Here is a 21,469-nt window from a genome sequence, read left to right as displayed (position 1 = left end):
CGAGTAGAGACTGAGGCCAGGAGAGTTATTGGGTTTGTAAATTGAGATGAGATGTTTGTCATCAGAGTGGAGATGTGTCTTGGTTTGGTAATTAGAGAGGATATTGAGTGTAGACAGAGAGATTATAAATCATGTTATGTGCTGGAACTAGCTATGTAGGTGAGATGATGCAGTAGTTCATTCCAGTTTAATGACTGGAGCACAGTGCAGAGGTGACTGAAGTGTGTTGAGCTGGTGGAGAACTTCACCATCTTGTAATCACATACTTTGCATTTAGGTTTTAATATGGCTTGGAGAATTGTGAGGATTGTAGCTCCATATAGTAATGAGGGACAGAGATATTTGATAGTGAGGGTGATATTTATTGTTGAATTTAGGAAGTGTTTGTGTTAATAAAGCATACCAATTTTTGATGAGATTTTTTATATTGTTTTTGACATGAAGACGAAAAGTGAGTCTATTCTCAGTTGTCTTCCCTAGTAGTTTTGTATGGGGGTCTATTTCTGTTTCTGTGTTATTTAGTGAGTATGCCTTGAATTTCTTTTTAATGTGACTTTTTTTTTAAGAAAAGAGAAGATTTTTTTTTTGCATTTGAAAGCCCTGCTTCAGTTGAGATGAAGGATTCTTGAGTGGATTTGTGTCGGATTGCTAGAAGAGCATACAAAAGATGAGTCATCTGCTTATGGTATGAGAAAAGCTTGGCAGAAGGCAGTTTGAAAGTTATTGATAGAGATATTGAAATGAGGGGTCCATGGACGGTACCTTGTGAAACTCCAGGGGAATTGGGGAGGTAAGGGATAAGTAGATGTGGAACCAGCTTAGTGTAGCAGAAGACAGACCAATGCTACTCAATTGCTGAATGGAGTTTTTGGTGAGAGATCATGTTGAAAGCCTTAGGCTGTGGAATAGTACAGATACAAACTTGCCTGTGTCTCTTGATCTGTTTATAGTGTCCATGAAGGCTAGAGGGGCAGAATTTGTACTATGGTCAGGCATGAAACCATGTTGAGTAGAAGTTAATAGTTGATTCTGAAGGTTGCATTTGAGTAGTTGGGTGTGGATGTGTTTTCCTAATAGCTTTGAGTGGAGGCAAGATTTTGCAACTTCATTTTAGCTTCTATCTTTGTCGAGAGGGATGATATAAGACTTTTTCCATACGGACAGAACATAGGATAAACAAATGGATCCACTGGTGGGTATGCTGACTGTCAAGGCTGCAGCAAGTTAAGATGGTATGAAGGAAGGCTGTCAGCTACAGGGGAAGACAGTTTAAGGTTAGGAAGTAGATTTTTATCAAGGAAATTGGGACTGGTTTAAGGGTAAAGGGAGGTTCTTGGATTAACTTACGTGAAGAGCTCACTGGAATTTGGTTAGTTGTAGATTGTTTAGGTTGGGTAGCAGTAGGGAAGTTCTGTGGAGATACTGGAATAGTTTGGGAGGATGGGATTAATGAAGGAGGTGGACTTTTAATTAAGGAGGATATGCAGGCTTTAAGTATTAAATAATATTGCAGTTTGTCAGGGTGAGTTGTTAGGAGAGGGATTTGGGACTTTTTTGCTAGAAGGATTTAGTAGAGAGTTAATGGAAGACCAATTATTTTCCATTTGTACATATAGTTACTTTGAAGGTTAGCATAGTATTGTTTTTCTTTGTTGTTGTTGTTTACTTGTTTTTTGACTAAATTATGAAATTGCCTAAAGCTTAGAAGGTGCTCAGAAATTTTACATATTCCATTGCCTCCAAGCTTTATCTCTATCCTTCATGAGGAATAATATTTGTTTAGAAAGCCAAGGAACATGATTTGTTTTGACTCTTTTTTTCTGTAGAGGGCTTAGCCTATTGAGTGTGTTTAGGGCTACTGTATTGAAATTGTTGATGGCTTCATCTAGGGTAGAACTTTTAATGGAGACCATAATATAAACAGTAAAGTATCACTGAGTGACTGTGGGCTGAATTTAGAGAATTCATGGGTTAGTTTTAGTTCATGTTTTTTTCTCTGGTGGATATGCTTTCTTTGGGTGTAGGCAAGAAGGTGGTTACTTAAGACATAAGAAAATGTACCTGCAGGGTTATATTTACTGGGTTTGGAAACCAATATCCAATATCCAATATCCAATCTAAGATGATACCTTCGTCATTTGTCTTATTATGTCTGGTTGGGAATGTTATGAGTTGTGAATAACCAAATAGGTTTATGTTGGAAGAAGGGTTGTCTGGAGATTTGGTTTTCCAGTCAATGTGGTTTTCCAGTCAATGTTTACATCATTTAGGATGATGGTTTCATTACATTCTATATTATGTGTTCAAAATAGGATATCTTCTAGGGTGTATCTATTGCTGCCAGGGCTCCATGTGCATGCAGTAATACATAGGCTATTATTCCTATTTAGATTTATGACAGTGATGAGCAATTTGGCATTATAGAAGTTATGGACCGGCTTGGTTAATAGAGAGATGGAGTTAAAGTTAGAGTAAAGAAGGGCTATGCCCTGAGCTTCCTTTTTAATCTGTCTACTCAAATTATGTTGTAGTCCGAGGGAGGAATTTCTGTGCCATTAATATTTGGTTTAAGCCAAGTTTCTGTGATGGCTAAGATGTCTGTGGAGCATTGAGATATTCAGGCATATTGTTTGGTTATTTTATTATGAATATTATGTAGATTTTAATGGGTTGTTAGTGTTGGCAGGGATGTAATTTATGTTGTATGGTGATGAGTGTTGTCACTGAGGGAGTAGAGTGGAAATAATATTTATCTGCTCAATCGTGTTCTTTTCTTTATAAACCATGGCAACTGCTGATGTTTTAGAAGTATTTAGTGTCTTTCCAGAGCCCAAGGAACTGTTTAACACATAATAAGAAAAATCAATAAAATCAGGTGTGATGAAAGGAGGTACTGCCAGCACAGCTAGCTGGAACTTTGTAAATAATTGTATGCCATTTACAAATATCAAACTAATTTATATAAGATGCTTGTGTTACAAATGTGTTAGAACTGTATGCCATGTCTATATCAAACTGCTCTGTACAGATGTTTGTGTTGAAAGTGCTGTGTTTGAAATGTATCCGCAGTGTGCCCTACTGGAAGAGAATAGAAGTGTGCATGCACTATTGTAACTGTTTAAATGTATATATTTTAATAGTGGAAACTGGAATCCATGCCCAGGCCCATGCTTACACTTATCAAGGCCATCAGAACTTGTCAGAGATTTGGGAATCATGGCTAGACTTAAAAAGGCCCTTGTGGTTGTTAGCCTAGTAAACACCTATGAAACTATGAACCTTCAAAGTAGAAGGTCCAGAAAACTTAAAAATACCTGCAATTAAATTACTTTATAGGCTACACCATAAAGCTGTTTCAATGCAGCTAGAAACACAAAGTCTGTACTAGGAAGTTTTCTTTAATGTCTTTAGGGTGAACTAATTGCTACTTTGGAAGCATGAAGGAATGTAATTGTTTTATGACTTCCAGGATCTGCCAAAAATCTGAGCCAAAGTCATTGTATGAGTGTTTTTACAGGTAGATGCTAAATACTGCCAGCTTCAGCAATGGGGGGTTGCATGAGAACCAGAAGTCAGACGGCCAGAAACTGTGTCATTCTGCAAGCTACCATTTTGTGTTAACATTAATATTACACAGTAAAAGTGGACACCATTTGTTAAGGGCCTTAAGATAGCTGGCAGGAGTGACTGGTGGCAATGGAAACTACATTATATTCTGGGCAGAAAAGGGCATAGCTAGTAAACCTGTGCCAGCCTTTCCCAGGTGTGTGTGTGTGTGTGTGTGTGTGTGTGTGTGTGTGTGTGTGTGTGTGTCTGTAAATCAAACCTCAAAGAGTGTGTGTGTATCAGCTACTTGGGCATGGACACGAAGCACTTGTTGGACAGAAAGAGTGCTGGAGGTCTTGGCTTGGTCACTCAGCTGAGATTTCAACTCTATAGCTGTGCCAGTGGGGAGTCTTATAGGCAATCTGGAGGAAGAGGGAGAAACCAGTTTTGGACTGACTGTGGTCTCTGTGTGCTCTTAAGGGAGATTGCACTTGATGCAAAGAGCTGCATCTGGAAATAATGTGCATGTACCTGTTATCCTCTCAGTGAATGTCCCCCCACAGGTGTCAGTGGTGAGGGTCAAGTCTCCTTGATTACTGGTCCAGTGTTGGGTCATCACATATTAATTGGTGGGCAGTGGTGGTATATCCACATGACATATTTATTGGTGAACAGGGTTGGGATCACCGTATCACATATTGGGATTTTACTGGTGTGAATATTGAATTCCTATAGCCTGTAAACAGTGGTCACTAAAGAAGGAGTTAGTACTTTCAAGCAGCCACATGGTAGACATTTAGAGCTTCATATCACAATAGTTTTATTTATTTATTTTTTTGTTAGCTTATTTAGTCAGGGAGAGCAGGCAAGGATGTCAGTAGAGGATTATGGCAAGTTGACAGGGAACCACTTGGCTGAGATGTACCAAGCCAAAGGACTGGAGCATGCCAACCTGACTAAAAGAGAAATTATTGCAGTGTTAGCCACAGCTGCATCACAGACCAGCAGCCAGAAGGACAACCAGACTGACCTTGGGGATGTACAACTCTCAAAAAATGAACAGTTCAACTCTACCTCAGAGGACTTAAAAATCCATCTGGAGTTAAAGAGAATTGAAGTGGAGGCCAAACATTTGGAAATAGAATCAGCAGAGAGACTGCAGCATTTGGAGGTCAAAGCAGAATCAGCAGAGACTGTGGCATTTGGAAGCCAAACAAAATGACAGGCAGAGGCAACATGAAAAGGAAATGCTGACCCTTTGTCAGGGTCAATAAGGTAATGGGGAAGAGAGTAACCACACCCCAGAAAGAGTAAATGTCAGCAAATTTCTTCTACAATTTGCAGAGGGTGATAATTTTGATGGATTTATTCATATGTTTGAAAGGGTACATAAACAGTATAATGTTGACCATGGTCTCTGGGTACATTTTCTGACCCCCTTACTCCATGGTAAGGCTGTAACTGCTGTTTCTAAATTGTCTTATACTGCTTGCTTAAATTATAATACAGTTACAAATTGTTTATTGGAATGCTTTAAGTTAACACCTGAAGCTTATAGAAAAAGGTTTTGTGAGCATAGGTGCAAGACAGATGAAAGTGTGTATGATTATGTTGCTGAGTTAAGCACTTATTTTCATAGGTGGGTGAGTGGGTGTCAGGTAGCCACTTTTGAAGGGCTGGCAGACCTTTTGGTGATGGAACAATCACCTTAGCACTTTGCCTGAGGACATGAGAATCTGATTGGTAGATAGAGAATGCAATACCACAGATGGGTTGGGGAAAAGGAAACCTATACCTAGCAAGCAGGGCATCACTGCACAGGTAACTGATACTCAGTGCTGCACATGGGTATAAGGGAACCCATGGTGGGCAGCCTTTACTGCCCAAACAGAGTCCGCTAGTAATAGGGGAAACCACTAGTTCAGGTACACGACCAGGATCAAGGGTTAAATGCTTTAAATGTAGCATATATATTTCCATTCAGGCAAGGTGGGGAACAAAAGGTAGGGGAGCCCGCAAGTGGGAATGGCAGAATGCTAGCAGTAAGTTGTCTGGAGACAACAAGTGTACCAAACTACCACAAGAGGTTATATCCTATCTTAGCAGATGAGAAACAGGCCACTGTTAAGAGAGACATAGCCTCTGACCTAACCATTGTGAAGCCTGCAATGGTTAGTGAGAAGCACTACTTGCTGGGCAGTCTACTCCATTCAGAGCTTTAGGAGGGACCCCATTCCGAATACTTTGGCTAGGGTACACCTTGACTGGGAGGGTGGAAAAGGAAGCAAGCAAGTAGGTGTGCTTGAAGTTACTTATTTATTTTTATATATTTATTTATTTATTTATCTGTTTACATTTGTTAACTGGGGTCATGTCTTACTGGGCTAGAAGCCTTTTTTCAGTGGAGACCTGAGGAGAAAAGCTCCAGTACAGTAATAGTTAGTTAAGAGTTCCAGTAATCATCAACATATATAGGAACAATGCATTTAACATATTTACATAAGAATACAAGTAGCCATGAACACAAATATTAGCAAAATATGAAATTAAACAAGGTTACATAAGAAACAATAAGTCATGAAAGGAGTATAGTATAATATCACACTGAGATATAGGAAATCTATAAAGCAAAAAATCTATCAGAGAATAGGCAAGTATTTTAGAAGAAACAATGAGGTTATAAGCATTAGCTGCTTTAAGGTACATGTGAAGGGAGTTTTGAAGTAATACGAGGAAGAAGCTAGCCAGGAGCAATACAGAGACAGAGACAGCTATGTTTGAGATCATCTTTTAGGGTTTTTTAAATGAGGACAAGTTGGGATTTTTTTGGATGTGCTGAGGAAGACTATTCGAGTACTTAGCTATTTTATAGGAGTACAGGGAGTTGCTATAATAGTTATAAGACTGGGTGACTTTTAATATTAGCTTGTCTCTTCAGATGTCCTGATAGGGAATGATGTTGATAATGCAGTACACTGTGTGCATATTTATATCCAGTCAGGCTTGGAGACAAGAATGTGGGTCTGGTATCCTGGGGGGGGGGGGCCCAGACAGACCACACACTTGAAAAGAGGACTGGTGAGGTGGTTACTTCAGAGAGGGAGCTAGCCTGTAGCAGTTAGACTGTAGGTGAGCTAGAGCTACTGGTGGGTACTGATTTTCCCTTGGACAGAGTGACTGCAAGGGCAGAGGTGACTTCTTGTAGAAAGAGAGCTGGGAAGGGTTATAAAGAGAGAGTTGAGACAATCTCAGCTCTCAGGACGTACATTACAGGCTTAAGGGAGGTAGCCAGGGAGGCACCTGATTCTCAAGGAAAAGGGGTTTCTATATACTGGGATAAAGGGTTACTGTATAGACAGTAGACCCCGGAGAGAGGGCTAGAGTGTGAGAGAATACAGCAGTTGGTAGTTCCCAGACCTTGCCATCTGACACTTCTAGCCATAGCACATGGCATTCCCTTTCTAGGTCATATGGGCATAAAGTGCACCAATAGACATATCATGCAGAACTTTTATTGGCCTGGGATTTCCAGGGATGTAACAGGGTATTGCAGGACCTATGAGCAGTGCCAAAAAGTAGGCAAGATAGGAGACAAGGTGAAAGCTCCTTTGATGCCTTGGCCTGTGATTGAGGAGCCATTTCAGACGGTAGTTATGGATATTGTGGGGCCTCTGAGCATGCCATGTTCCAGAGGAAAGAATTATATCCTTGTGGTAGTAGATTATGCTATCAGATACCCTGAGGCAGTGGATATGTCTTCCATCGAGCCAGAAAAGGGGGGCAAATGCTTTGTTAAAGATTTTCAGCAGGGTAGGTTTCCCAAAAGAAATACTGACTGACAGAGGTGCTAATTTCATGTCAAACCTGATGGCATGCCTGTGGAAACATTGTGGGGTGAAGCACCTAAAGACCACCCCATACCATCCCCAGATTAATGGTCTTGTGGAGAGGTTAAACTCTACACTAAAGACCATGCTATGGGCAATTGCAGACCAGTTTAAGAGGAAGTGGGACAAATAGTTGCTCCATCTGTTGTTTGCTTATAGACACGTACCCCAGGAATCCACAGGTTTCTCACTTTTAGAGTTGCTGTATGGGCATGGGGTGAGGGGACCTCTAGATTTGATTTTTGAAGAGTGGGAATGTGAATATGAATCCCACAAGGAGTCTGTTGTGGCATATGTCTTAAGGGATCTCATGAGAATAGCCCAGAATAACCTGGCAGAAGCCCAACAGCAGAAAAATGTCTGGCATGACAGAAATGCTCAAGCTAGAGAGTATGTGTGGGGTAGCAGGTTATAGTTCTCATTCCTGTCAGACAGGCAGCTTGGGAGGGACCCTTCAGTGTGGTAAGGAAGGTCAGTGATGTTAACTACATGGTAGAACTGCTACGCAGAAGACAGGGGTACAAACTGTATCATGTTAACAGGATGAAACCTTACCAAGATAGGGAGGCCCTGGTGCTAAGTATTTGCAGTAGAAGGCAGAAGGAGTTATAGGGGGAATGTATGGCTACAGGGACCCAGCCAGCAAAATCCCCAGCTACTATGGTGGAGCCTGGGGCTGCAGGTATATGATATAACAGTGCAACACTGTAATTAGGTCAGCAATGCAAAAACAGCTGGAATCTCAAGACAGGGAATGGGGTAATGTATTCCCAGATAGGCTCATTCCTCTCAAGCAGCATTTCTCAAGGGTCATTCAAAGAACTCCTTGAGTCTTTAAAGGGGGGAAGAAGTGTGATGAAAGGAGATACTGCCAGCACAGGTAGTTGGAATTTTGTGAATAATTATATGTAATTTCTGAATATCAAACTAATTTATATAAGATGCTTGTATTACAAATGTATTAGAACTGTATGTCATGTGTATATCAAACTGCTCTGCACAAATGTTTGTGTTGAAAAGGTATTTGTAAAGTGCTGTGTTTAAATTGTATCCGCAGTGTGCCCTACGGGAAGAGAACAGAAATGCACATGCACTATTGTAAGTGTTTAAATGTATGTATTTTAACAGTGCAAACTGGAACACATGAGGTTAACCTCAGTCCAGCAAACTTTAGAAAAATGTCTGAAAGTAATTTCTTTATAGGCTATGCCATAAATATGTTTCAATGCAGCTAGAGACACAAAGTCTGTACTAGGAAGCTTTCTGTATTGTCTTTAGGGTAAACTAATTGCTACTTTGGAAGCATGAATGAATGTAATTCTTTTAGGACTTCCAGCATCTGCCAAAAATCTGAGCAAATGCCCTTGTGTAAGTATTTTTACAGGTAGATGCTAAATACTGCCAGCTTTAGCAATGGGGGTTTGCATGTGAACCAGAAGTCAGATGACCAGAAACGATGTAATGCTGCAAACTACCATTTGTGTTAATATTACTATTATACAGTAAGATTGGACATTCTTTCTTAAGGGCCTTAAGATAGATGGCAGGAGTGACTGGTGGCAGTGAAAGCTACCTTACAGTCTGGCCAGAAGGGGGTATAGCTAGTAAACTTGTGCTAGCCTTTCCCAACTGTGTGTGTGTGTGTGTGTGTGTGTGTGTGTGTGTGTGTGTGTGTGTGTGTGTGCGTGTGTGTGTGTGTGTAAATCAAACCTCAAAGAGTCTGTAATAGCTACTTGGGCAGGGACACAAAGCACTGGTTGGACACAGAGGGTGCTTGAGGTCTTGGCTTGGTCACTCAGCTGAGATCTCAACTCTATAGCTGCACCAGTGGGGGGTCCTACTGGGGATCTGGAGGAAGAGGTAGAAACCAGCCCCAGACTGACTGTAGTCTCTGTATACTCTTAAAGGAAATTGCACTTGATGCAGAGAGCTGCTTCTGGAAGTACTCTGTATGTACCTGTTATCTTCTCCAATGTATTACAGACATATCAAGAACCCTACCCTTTTACAAATAAAATTCAAAAATGGTACAAGCTGATGCCAACATACAACCTCCACTGTTCAGACATATTCAGTCTTTTTAACTAATGCCAGTCTCGTAGGCCTTATCTGGGTTGTGTTCACCATTTACAGCAGAAAGGAATAAAGTTATCTACTTCACTAATTATATACTGTAAATAAATGAAACAGATCATCAATGCTTATTGTACTAAATGTTAATAAACTTTTCAAAACCCGCTATCTTAAGACACCCCACAGCCAAAACACATTAAACAAAGACCTTTTAAGCTACATTTGCACTTAACCTGCACAGAAAAAGTGAATTCCAAAATATCCTGATACCAGACTTAGGTTAACCAATACTTTCTGTAAAACAAAGAAAACTCTAACCCTTTCACCACTATCTCCAGCTAAATAATGAAAAACGACACCATTTCCAATCTGCACTTCACCCATCATACCTGCAATTCCAATTTTTCTTGAACCAGACATAAGCAGTCCCCATCTGGTCAGTCTTAGATAAAGATAAAAAAAATACTTTACTTTCCATAAGTTACACACTGCCAAAGCTCTTTAACAATTTCATGCCATCTTCAAGCAAGTCTCTAGCTCTAAAGGTGTCAGTGGAACATAGCCTTTATTATATAGAAAGGAAGATATTTTCTATTATCTCTGACTATAATTTAGCTGCATCCCACAGTTCACAACCCAAGCACTTTCCAAGCTGTTGGCAAACCCTAAGCCCTATTAATCATGACTTGTATGAAATCAACAACAAATAATTACAAATTCTTCTAAACTCAAAAGTCGAAAGGTGAAGTCCAATAACTTCTGCAACATTATGCCTGAAATATATATCAGTTTCACAAACCATTAATCCTGTATCCTTGACCTCGCTTGAACTCATTTTTCCAGTCCAGCTCCAGTAATGTGATGGTGGTATTCTTCTGTAACTCTTGTCTTAAACAAAAAAAAAAAAAAAATCTTTCTTACATAATAATGTTTGCAGGTTAATTTTGTGACTTTTTTCTTTCATTTTTTTCATTTCGAGTACAGTAGTAATTTTGCTTTGCATTTTGACTGTCATTCCATAGCAACATACTTTGTGTTGCTTTATCTAGTAAAGCTTATTTGGAAAGAGGTAATTTGTAATTTTAGTATGCAGCCAGAAAGAACCCTGCTCTTAGTTTATTATCAGAGAAGCTCACACTATTATCAAATTTTTGCCCTGTGGCATTTTGAGTGAGTTTATGGAAATAAACACAATTGCAGTAAATGTGAATTTTCAGATTTTTTTAACTTATCTTGACTATACAATCCATATTCAAGTGAAGTTTTCCCAGTAAGTCAGTAAGACACATTGAACTTAAAGAAAAGAATATACACAAGTGCTCGTCTCTTGCATCAGTATATGATATATATATATCTTTAGGTTTGTATGCACGTATATATGTATATGTATGTTTTTGTGTGTTTGGGTGTGTAAAGTGTATATATATATATATATATATATATATATATATATATATATATATATATATATATATATAAAACCCTATCAAATAGCTTGATCATTGAGAGGGCGAATAACTAAGAAATGTAGTCAAGTGTTCAGTTCCTTGAAATTTTAACACTTTGGATGACTGGAACATCAAATACATAAGGGTAGGTAAGGCAAGTGTGAGTTTTTGATACTAATACTGAATTTTTCAAATATTCTGAAAGTTTCAGCATAAGGGAGTGAGTGTGTTTGTGTGAGCAAAGTAAGTTTGAGTTACAGTAAAAGTTAAGATGGAGATTTAGTGTAATGTGTGTATCTGTGTGCGTGTGTGTGTGTGTGTGTGTGTGTGTGTGTGTGTGTGTGTGTGTGTTTCTGTTAGCTGTATTATGTAGTGATAGTGTAGCAGGAAAAAAAAAATTTCTAAGGAATTTTTTAAGGTTTGCAGGCATTACTAAGGTGAAGCCCCCTTATACCACCTTACTAATGCCTGCAAACTCTAACCCTGCCCCTGCCCCTAACTGTAACCCTAAACCTAACCCTGCACCTTACCTTAGAAAAAGCTCTTCCCTAACACTACCATGGTTCAGACAATTGGTGTTTGAACATGTGGTGGTGTTTTGGGCGATCATATCACAAAAAGAAATTGTTTAATTTTGCAATTTTTTTTTTGTTCAGTATTGTGATTTTTTTTCCATTATGTTGATTTTCAAAATGCTGGCCTCAATCCTTTGAGTGCTAATGGTTGATAACTCAGCATATACTCATATAGATAAGTGGTTACTTTCCTAGAGAGGAGATACAATGTTCCGGGAGTTTTTCCTTGTAAAATTACATCATTTTTGTCTTGCCGTTTTGACAGTTGACGAACTGTGGGTCGACGTTATGAAGACCCATATATATATATATATATATATATATATATATATGGGACGGGTCTACCAGAAATCAAAATTACACTATTTCAAAATCCAGTAGTAGATGCCCACTAACGCAAAAGTGCACTTCACCCACTTTCGCGAACACCACTTGAGTGAATGGTTACGAACCTTAGAGTTAGGGCTTAGGTTAAGGATAGTGGATAGCTAGTAGGGCTATCCACTATCCTTAACCCAAGCCCTAACCTTAAGGTCCATGACTACTGCACCACAGTAGAGGACATTGCCCGTTCATTCTAGTGGTGTTTGCGAAAGTGCACTTTCTGTGAAGTGCACTTTCGTGTTAATGTGCATGTACTACTGGATTTTAAAATAGTGTAATTTCGATCTCTGGTAGAGGGCCGGGGAGAAAAGCTCCAAGATAATAATACACATTGAACATTTAATAAATGTTAGTTTCAAGCAGATTACAGTCACAAGCAATACCAGCATTTAGCACATATAGTACTAACTTATTATAAAACACTTTACAAAACATAATATTATTTTCAAAGTTATATATGCATAACATTACAATCAGGTTTAAGACAAAATGGGCAGCAGTTATACTATTGACCCTTGCTGAAATTGTGTGGAAGAAAAAAGTTAGAAGTAGTTGAAGGTAAGGCACCTAAGTAATAGAGAGGTCACGAGCCAGGGTTATTGCAAGGACATAACCAATGAGTTTTGAAGTATTTCTTGAGTTTGTTTTTGAATTGAGTTAGTGAGGATTCTAGGGTCAAGTCATGTGGGAGTCTGTTCCATGTTTTTCCAACAGAGTTGGCAAACAGTGAGTCCCCAGCTGAGTTGTTGGATTTGTATGTTTGAACTAGAAGTCTAGTGGATGATTGCGGTGGCCTGGTGCTGGTGTAGGGGTTGATAATATTTTTTAGTGCAGGTGTATTTTCTGGTTGGTAAAGGACTTTATGTGCCACTATTAGCTGGTTGAACTGCAGTAGGCTAGGCTGTTCAAGGCATACTAGGCAATTTAGGTTGTGACAGTAGTGTGTCTGGTAGGCTGTATCAGTAGCATATCTGGCAGTGTGGTTATAGTAGGATGATAATTTATTAAGATCTGTTTTGTTTAAGTTGGAGAATAGAGGTGAGGCATAGAGAAGAGTTGATAGTAGATGGGAACGGGCAATTGCAGTTCTAGAAAGTGGGGTAAGGAAAGGTTTGATTCTGTAAAGAGAGCCAAGTTATTTATTAATGGTTTTGATAGTTCGATTGATATGCACATCAAACTTTAGGTTATCAGCTATGACACCCAGTAGTTTAGTTTGTTTAGTTTATATATATATATATATATATATATATATATATATATATATATATATATATATATATATATATATATATATATATATATAAAATCATAAAATATGGACAGCCCCCCCAAATAGAAGCTGTAATTAACTTTTAGTTTACAAAACATTCCGTGAAACACAGAAATACAAGCCAGATTTCCTTCCTCAAAGAGGAGCTTCTTCAGTGTTAAATTAGACTCTGTGACATCATCAACTTTTATAACTTTTCTGGTGGGAAATTTGATTTTTTTCAAATAAAATTCAGTTAATGAATAGTAAAAATTAATAGAATCAATGGATGATTACTAACTATACTTCTAATAAGTATAAAATAATGAAGAAGATATTTCTACTCAAATGCTAAAACTTTTCTTAAATATAGTGACACCAAGTGGCAAAACATTTTTTGCTGATTATAATTTTTATATATAACACCACTAATATATTAATTTAAAAATATGAAAATAGTAATACATGCCTACAGCTTGAATTTAATACATAAAATGTGAAATTTCAATTTCATGTACTAAAATGTAAACTGATTCATTTAAGCCTATACCATAAATGGCACCCAAATTTATAACCTACCTTTTTTCTTTTGTATGCAAAAGTCACAGCTTGTCATTTTGGTCAGGTAAACTAGAATTAACCTTGCCAATACCGATAAAAACAAACGCTGCCTCACTATGGAATTTTTGGTTTTGCACTAGTGTACTACATTCCCAGTGGCATCTCAAATCACTCAAATGAATGGATAAATATTGTTTAAACATTCTATATGTCTCCCAACATAAAAAGCCCCACATTTATATGTAGCTAAATAAATAACCCATTCAGTTGAACATGCAATAAATGCATGAATATCAAAAAACATATGTGTAGTAGTAGAAGAGAATCGCTTGTTTTTGTAACATATTTAAAAAAACATAGTTGCCATTTGGGTAACATCCACAAGGCCCCCCCCCCCAAAAAAAAAAAATGTCTTGAAATTTCAACATAGGGATCTTTAAAACCTGACAGATGCTTGGTAATGATTTTCCCCTTCTGTATGAGTAGGCACAGCATCTTTGTGGTACTACATTACTATAAACTTTGTCACCTCTTATTATGGGCCAATATTTATCATTAACATCCCTAATTTTAAATAAATTATCGTCATAAGTTGTAACAAACTTCAGATATTCATAACCATCACTCTACTTTTGTTCAATATACTGCAACAAGTTTTGTCTTGTTTGGGTGGATGCTTTGCTTTAAGCTTTAAAACCATCAGAACAATTATATCCCATCTTACGAAATCTACTGCAAGTATCAAATGCCTGACAGTTCCATTTTGGATCATTACTACAAATATACCTAACCTTCATCATCTGTGAATATGGTATATTTTTAGTAAAAATGGGGAGTGACAGCTAGATGCACGCAGGAAATAATTTTTACAAAACAGCTTATGATATAAAGTGGTGTCAATGGTACCATCAAACAATTTTACACTGAAACATCCAAAAAATTAATATTACACAAATTGTACTTCGACATAAACTTAAGTCCCATGTCATTATCATTAAAATAATGTTGAAATGATGTGAACTCATCCATACTACCATCCCTTATAAAACAAACATCATCTAAAAAAATATCTCCACATAACCATGAACCACAAAAATTATGATCCATATGATAAATAAAAATATTTCAAAATTGCCAAAATATAAAGCAACATATATAGGTGCAAATGCAGCCGTTATCATAGTACCCTTTAACTGTAAAAAGCATTTGCCAACAAAATGTATAACATTCATTTCTAACACAATAGAAATAAGATTCAACAGAAATTAATTCACTTGTGAAGGATATAATTCTTTTGTGTATAACCAATATTTCATACCCTAAATGCCCCCTAAAATGGGGTACAAATGTATAAAGGCTTTTGATATCTGAAATGTATAACCATGTCATACCGGATACCTGAACATCATCCATCAATGACAAAGACTCAGTAATACCACATAGTCTGGCCCTGACATCTGTCAAAAGAAGTTCTAAATCTTCTTCTTTCAGCTTTTCCTGGTTAGGGGTCACCACAGCAGATCACTTTTCCACTCATGATTGGCAGTGGAATTTTACAGTGTCGAGTTGCCAGCCTGCTGCCCAACCTTCCACAGAAGGCACACACATGCACGGACTCACACTTGGGGCCAGTTTAGAGTGTCCAATCCACCTACAGCATACCTTTAGGATGTGGGAGGAAACCGGAGCACCCGGAGGAAACCCACGTGACCACAGGGAAGACATGCAGACTCTGCACAGAAGGCACCCCAGCTGATGATCAAACCAGAGAACCTCTTGCTGTGAGGTGACAATGCTAACCGCTGCACCACCGCGGCCACCCTCAAAAGAAGTTCTGAATAAAATTCCAAAAACTCAGAAATGGGTTCAGTAAGAGAGCTCATTCCCAAAGCAATCATTCTACTCAGAAATGGATTAACCTGTTTATGAGTTTTAGGTAGTAAATAAAACCCTTGACATATAGGATATTTAACCACCAAATGGTTTCTAGCATTTCTAAGTACAACCTAACAAACTATTTAATTCAAAAATAATTAGTAGATTTTTTTGAATACTTGTTGGATCTAGCTCCCAATTTACATATGTTTGTAAATCATTTAACTGTTTGCAAGCTCCCAATTTGTAGTCTTTTTTTCCCTATAACTCCCCCACCTTTATTAGTGGTTTACTATCATAAAATCAAAATTTATAATAAAAAAGGTATTTATTATCGAATGTAAACATCAAAATTAATAAAAACTGATATAACATAAGGCTGTAAAGCATAGATAAATGTCAAAAATGTCGAATCGTGACATTTCCATCCGATTTGCGGTAAAACACCAAAAATATGTGATCCAGCTTTAAATGACATTTTCCTTGTGTATGTGCATCAGATTTCCACATCAAACATGATTTCCTTCCTCAATTAGTGCTTTCCATCAAGTGCATATGCTCTGTAATATAAAAGAAGCAGTTCACGTTCCAATAATCAAAATGTAATAATGACAGGAATGTTTTTACTGTAATGCCACTGAGATATAGCACACATTAAAGGTAATGGCAAATATATCAGAATGAGCAATGGTGTGCCATGAATTGTACAAAGTTTAATGGTGTTAGTTCATCCTGTTTAGCCAGGAGACGTTGTATCATATGTTCTTTGTCAGACAGCCTACGTTTCTTCAAAGATGCTGGTACACAACACAGAAACTTCTGTTTAACATCCTCCAAATGGTTTTGCTCCAAACAAATAGCGTGCAGCACATCTGTGATGTACAGTTCCTTTTTACCCAATAGAGACCTCAGTCTATGGTGCCATCCTTCTACTGTGTTCTGCCTCCTAGGGTAGCCCATGGTACATGTCTCAACCTGATTCCAAAAAGGGACATCGAATAGTGGAGGTTGTCTCTCTGACATTGAACCCCTCATGCCATACCATCTTGGCCTCCCTAGAATGTAGTTGTTTTTGAAGAACTCACATAGAGAGGCACCCCTTTCCCCCAACACCTCCTCAATCAATGTGAGTGTCCATTATGTGTTCTGTGCGTATGAAAGCAAGTGCAGGTATCTGCTTACATAACAGTGCAAATTGAGTATCTGTGCCATACACCTGCATCAGACTAAGCTCCTGGATCTGCCGCCAGATAATTTGGCACAGATGAAACCAACATCCCTTGGCCGTACTGTTAGGTACATGCTTCATTATGCTGTTCACTGCTCCCTTCTCAAAGTCACTTAGTACCACCCTGGGCTGGAAATTGAGATGGAAGTCACCACATAATGCCATTAGGGTTGCCCAGAACTGATCATAGCACTCCTTGCATTTGGAAGATCAGATGGCATACACTACAGGTACTACTTTGCTATTACTGGAACCATCTAAGCTGCAGTGAACAGAGTACACCTGTTTACACTCCCTGGTACTAATGGGAAATGTCCCACCCACAAGAATGTACTCAGAATTGCATATCAGGCCTAGATTACCCTCTGTAGTGAGAAACACAACATCATAGGTATGGCTGTGGAGTGCACTATGTTTAATGATGAAGTGTCCCTGCTTCAATGGTACCATCTCTGGACTTAAATCTTTCAGACTTGCTAGGTCTACTCTGGCATATGTGCTGTTCCTACGCCTTACCCTATGCACACTCTGCTTAAGCACATCAGTATTACTTAAGGGGGTCACTACGTCAGTGGACATGGTTGCTAGGACCTCTGACACAATCCTACATGGATCCTCCAGAGTCTATTCAGCACACCTTTTAATGGCTTCCCGTACCCTAGTCTGCTCTACCCTGACCACATCTGGTGTGTGAAGATGGCCAATGCTTTTCAGTAGTCTCTCCTCACCAGCACACTTCTCCATTATACAACGGCCCTTACACCTCTGCATTGCCTTCTGAGTGCAACACCAGTAATTCTTCTCAGGGTTACTCTTTTCAAGGTAGTATTGATAATCCCCAATAATAAGAATTGGGTGACCTTTCTGTGATTTCACCATGCCATACAAACTGACAATAACACCAGGATAACTCACGTTTGGTTGGTCTGTCATAGTACCTGAGCACACCTACAAATCAACAACAGTACAGTGATTACTAAGAATGAACACTAATACTACGATGTAATACAGGCCTGTATAACTTGTATATATCACAAGTAACACTTACACAACCCATGACAAAGGGACTGCATTAGCAATGGAAAACATCTACTAATGGACAAACATTATTACAATACACTTACTTACATGTACCATTTCCCACTACTACTTGCAGAGCTGTGCAGACAGACACCTAAGCTGATACATGTTTTCTAGCGACAAATGCCTACTGGTAATCACTGAATAGAACACTATACAGCCATCATTTATGCCTCCACAGGTACATAACAGCATGCAGTATGCTTTTCGAATGTGCGCTTCACAACGTAAAAACAAATCACTGTCAACTCTATTATTGCTTCATGCATCAAACATTTCATCAAGAATACTGCATACAGCTTACAGGAGTTTTCCTACTACTATGTAAGTAACCTTAAATATCAGTCTGTAGATAGCTGCCAATGCACACATACATTTTATGCTGCTGCATCTAATACCATTGTCAAATACAGAATACACTATTTGCAGAACAACTGATACAATTCCGAAAACATATACACACTTTATTGAAACATTACAGGAAGATGCTTTTCAATGTCAGTTCAATATACTATATTACACCTTGTACTTGTCACTTTACAATGCACAATTAATGATTACAGCAATATTTACTAGCGGAATGATGTTCATCCTCAGCTGTCATAACACTACATGTTATAACTTCAGCGAATTCACTCTCATTGACAGTGCACATTAATACAACCTACTCATATCCCAGTTTTACTCACCCTTCCACACTCCTAAATTACTCTGTTTAGGTCTACAGATTTCCCGTAGGCTGTAAGGAGATATATCCACCTGTTGCATGATTTACAGAACTTTTATGACAGTCTTCATGACCGTTAGCTCATTCATCATGTCATCTAGTAGTCCCGTTCTATATTTCAGTTTTCTTTACTGCGACGAGCAGATCTTCATCGCATCCATGTTTTCGTTATCACAGATCGTCGAATTCATTTCTGCGACATTCAGTAGTTCGAAAGAAAGTACTCGGTGAAATAATGGAGTCATTATTTTAAATAAACATTTGAATGTCTTTTCGACATTGTGAATGACGATCAGATGAATGGCAGGTATGTCAACGGTGGTTTTATGACAGTTATACCTTTATCAGCATTTGTCCCTAGCATATTTTGTTGACTCTTTAAATCCTTTAAAGGTCAGAGTCATGGACTAAAATTAAATGCCAAGAAAAGCATAATAGTATCCTTTGGGATGTCATTCATACCCGGTAACTGTCATATTGACAACACAGCCCTTACAGTTGACCCAGTAGTCAAGGACTTAGGGACAACATAGATGGTAATCCAGCCTTTGATCATCATGTGTCTACAGTGGTGAGGAAATCATTCTATGTTGTGCAACTTATAAACAAAGGTATAGCATCTAAGTCCAAGGAAGTCATTGTTCCACTGTATTCGGCATTCATCAGACCAATCATTAAGTACAATGCCCTCCTTGGTATGTACCTAACCAGACATATCCAACAACTGGAACATCCACAGATGTTCCTCATTAAAAGAATACAGGGTGCAAGTAATATGTCCTATGCAGACTGCCTCAAGGACCTATCCCTGTATTCTGTCTCCTACAGGCGGGGAGATCTATGTCTGGCATACAGGATATTGTCAGAATCTACTCTGATGGACCTCCTGCATATCCACAAGGCAAACAGTACCAGAATTACCTGTTCAAAAGACTTAAACTTTGCCTGTGATATAAATAGGACTGGCTGGAGAGATAGGAATGTATCTGAGAGACTACCCCATCTATGGAACAGGCTCCCCATCCATGTGATGCAGAGTTCCTCTCTAATCCAATTCAAGTGCAACTTGGAAAATTGGATGGGAAACCGAAAATTCATCCCTGGTTTGGCACCTATGTCGCTGATGCAAACAGGTAACCTGTAAATGGTTTATCTCCCAGGCCCATGCTTACACTTATCAAGGGTATCAGAACTTGTCAGAGATTTGGGATGCATGGCTAAGCTTAAAAAAGCCCTTGTGGTCATTAGCCTACTAAACACCTATGAACCTATGAACCTTCAAAGTAGATCCTTCCACTAGTATAAGATTATGACCAACGTTCCTAAGTTTATTTCTTTGGTTAAGATATACATTTTTTAAGACCATTTGTTCAAAAGCTCTAACTACTGGGTGCTAGGGTGGCTGAAAGTTAGATTTTTTAGAAACAAAGGTGTTATCAGCCTGAGTAGGACATTCATCATCCCTAAAATTATGCCAGTATTTTAAATTTTGTATTCCAGAGAATTATTTGATATCTTGGACCAGATCAGGTAAGTCTACAACTGAACTAGAAACAAAATTTAAAGCCTTGTCCAATTAAGCTTCAATAGTTTCACTTATTTCAAAACCAGTCAAATTTATACATAAATGCCAATTTTCTACATCTTTGTCAAAATCTCCTAAATACTATGAAAACACAAAACAAACCTGGAAAACAAAAAAGTATGAACGCGACCTGGGTACACTCCAAAAATAATTATTTATTCACAAATAAAGTAAGAGCTTTCGCACAGGATAGTACATCTACTTCTTCAGACAAGACAAGATAGTACTGAATGCAAGACCCTTTATACACTCTACCAAAATGTAAATCTAATGAGCTCTATCACATGGTAAATTAAACATTACATTAAATTAAAGACCTAGCTTGGAATAATATAAGAAAATCATTAGAAAATATATTGAAAAATGCATTTCAAAATACCTCAGAAGTGTACATTAGAAGTACATTTTTTGGATTGCGATTTTTACGGCCACCCAGCTTGTATGGTTTGGACCTCGAAAAGTCCTCTTTGCCTTTGGGGATACCTCCAAATCCGTATCAGTACTGGCTCATGTAGAAGACTCAGAAGAAATGTCAGACTGATGCAAAATTGCTCTATTATTATATTGTTTTCTTTTATTTTTTACTTGGCCATTACTTTGATTGACACCTGCAAAGTTTATGGCTTTCCTTGATCACAATCTTATAAAGACCTCACCTGATTCATAGTCCTTAAAATCTCACTTAAATTTTTTTAAGTTTCTGAGACTCCAGCTCAGAATTCAATGACTGTACCTGGCTAGCTATGGAGATGTTTAAAGATGAAAACAAATTATGATTTTGGAAACTGTTAACTTGTGCAAGGTCTCTATTTACAACCTCTTTAAAGCTGGCAATATTTGGTTCAAAAATTGATTAAACGGTCAATAAAAATATAGGAAGCTACCTTTTGTATCGGACACCATCACTGCATAAATGCTAAATCTTCCAAACCATCCCCAGCTATAGAAATACTCTAAGACCCCCTTGGAGCCATACCTTGCTGTTGATGTGTCTTATGCAAACATAGATGCCAAATATGTGACCTTAACTTCTTGGAAGAACTAACTAGATCAGCAAACATCTTTTTAACCTGATGTTTTTCATTACATATTATATCTATATCCATATCTATGTATCTATGTATCAATGTATCTATGTATCTATCTATCTATCTATCTATCTATCTATAAAAACTTTTGGTGTGCGTGCATGCAAAGAAATAGTTTGGATATTGCTTTGCCTTTTTGTTACATGCAGGATATTTTTTT

General features: G+C 38.1%; 1 protein-coding gene across 1 annotated transcript in view; it reads left to right on the top strand.

The window, feature by feature from the left end:
• Positions 1-21,469, top strand: part of LOC122796782 (macrophage mannose receptor 1-like) — a 2,734,532-nt gene that overhangs the window by 608,095 nt on the left and 2,104,968 nt on the right. The gene's annotated exons all lie outside the window — the stretch shown is intronic.

The sequence above is a fragment of the Protopterus annectens genome, chromosome 3.part0 (genome assembly GCF_019279795.1).
Source record: "Protopterus annectens isolate FY-2018-M chromosome 3.part0, PAN1.0, whole genome shotgun sequence".
Classification (NCBI taxonomy): domain Eukaryota; kingdom Metazoa; phylum Chordata; order Ceratodontiformes; family Protopteridae; genus Protopterus; species Protopterus annectens.
Note: the sequence above shows the minus strand (reverse complement) of the source record. Positions and strands in the feature narration are given on the sequence as shown.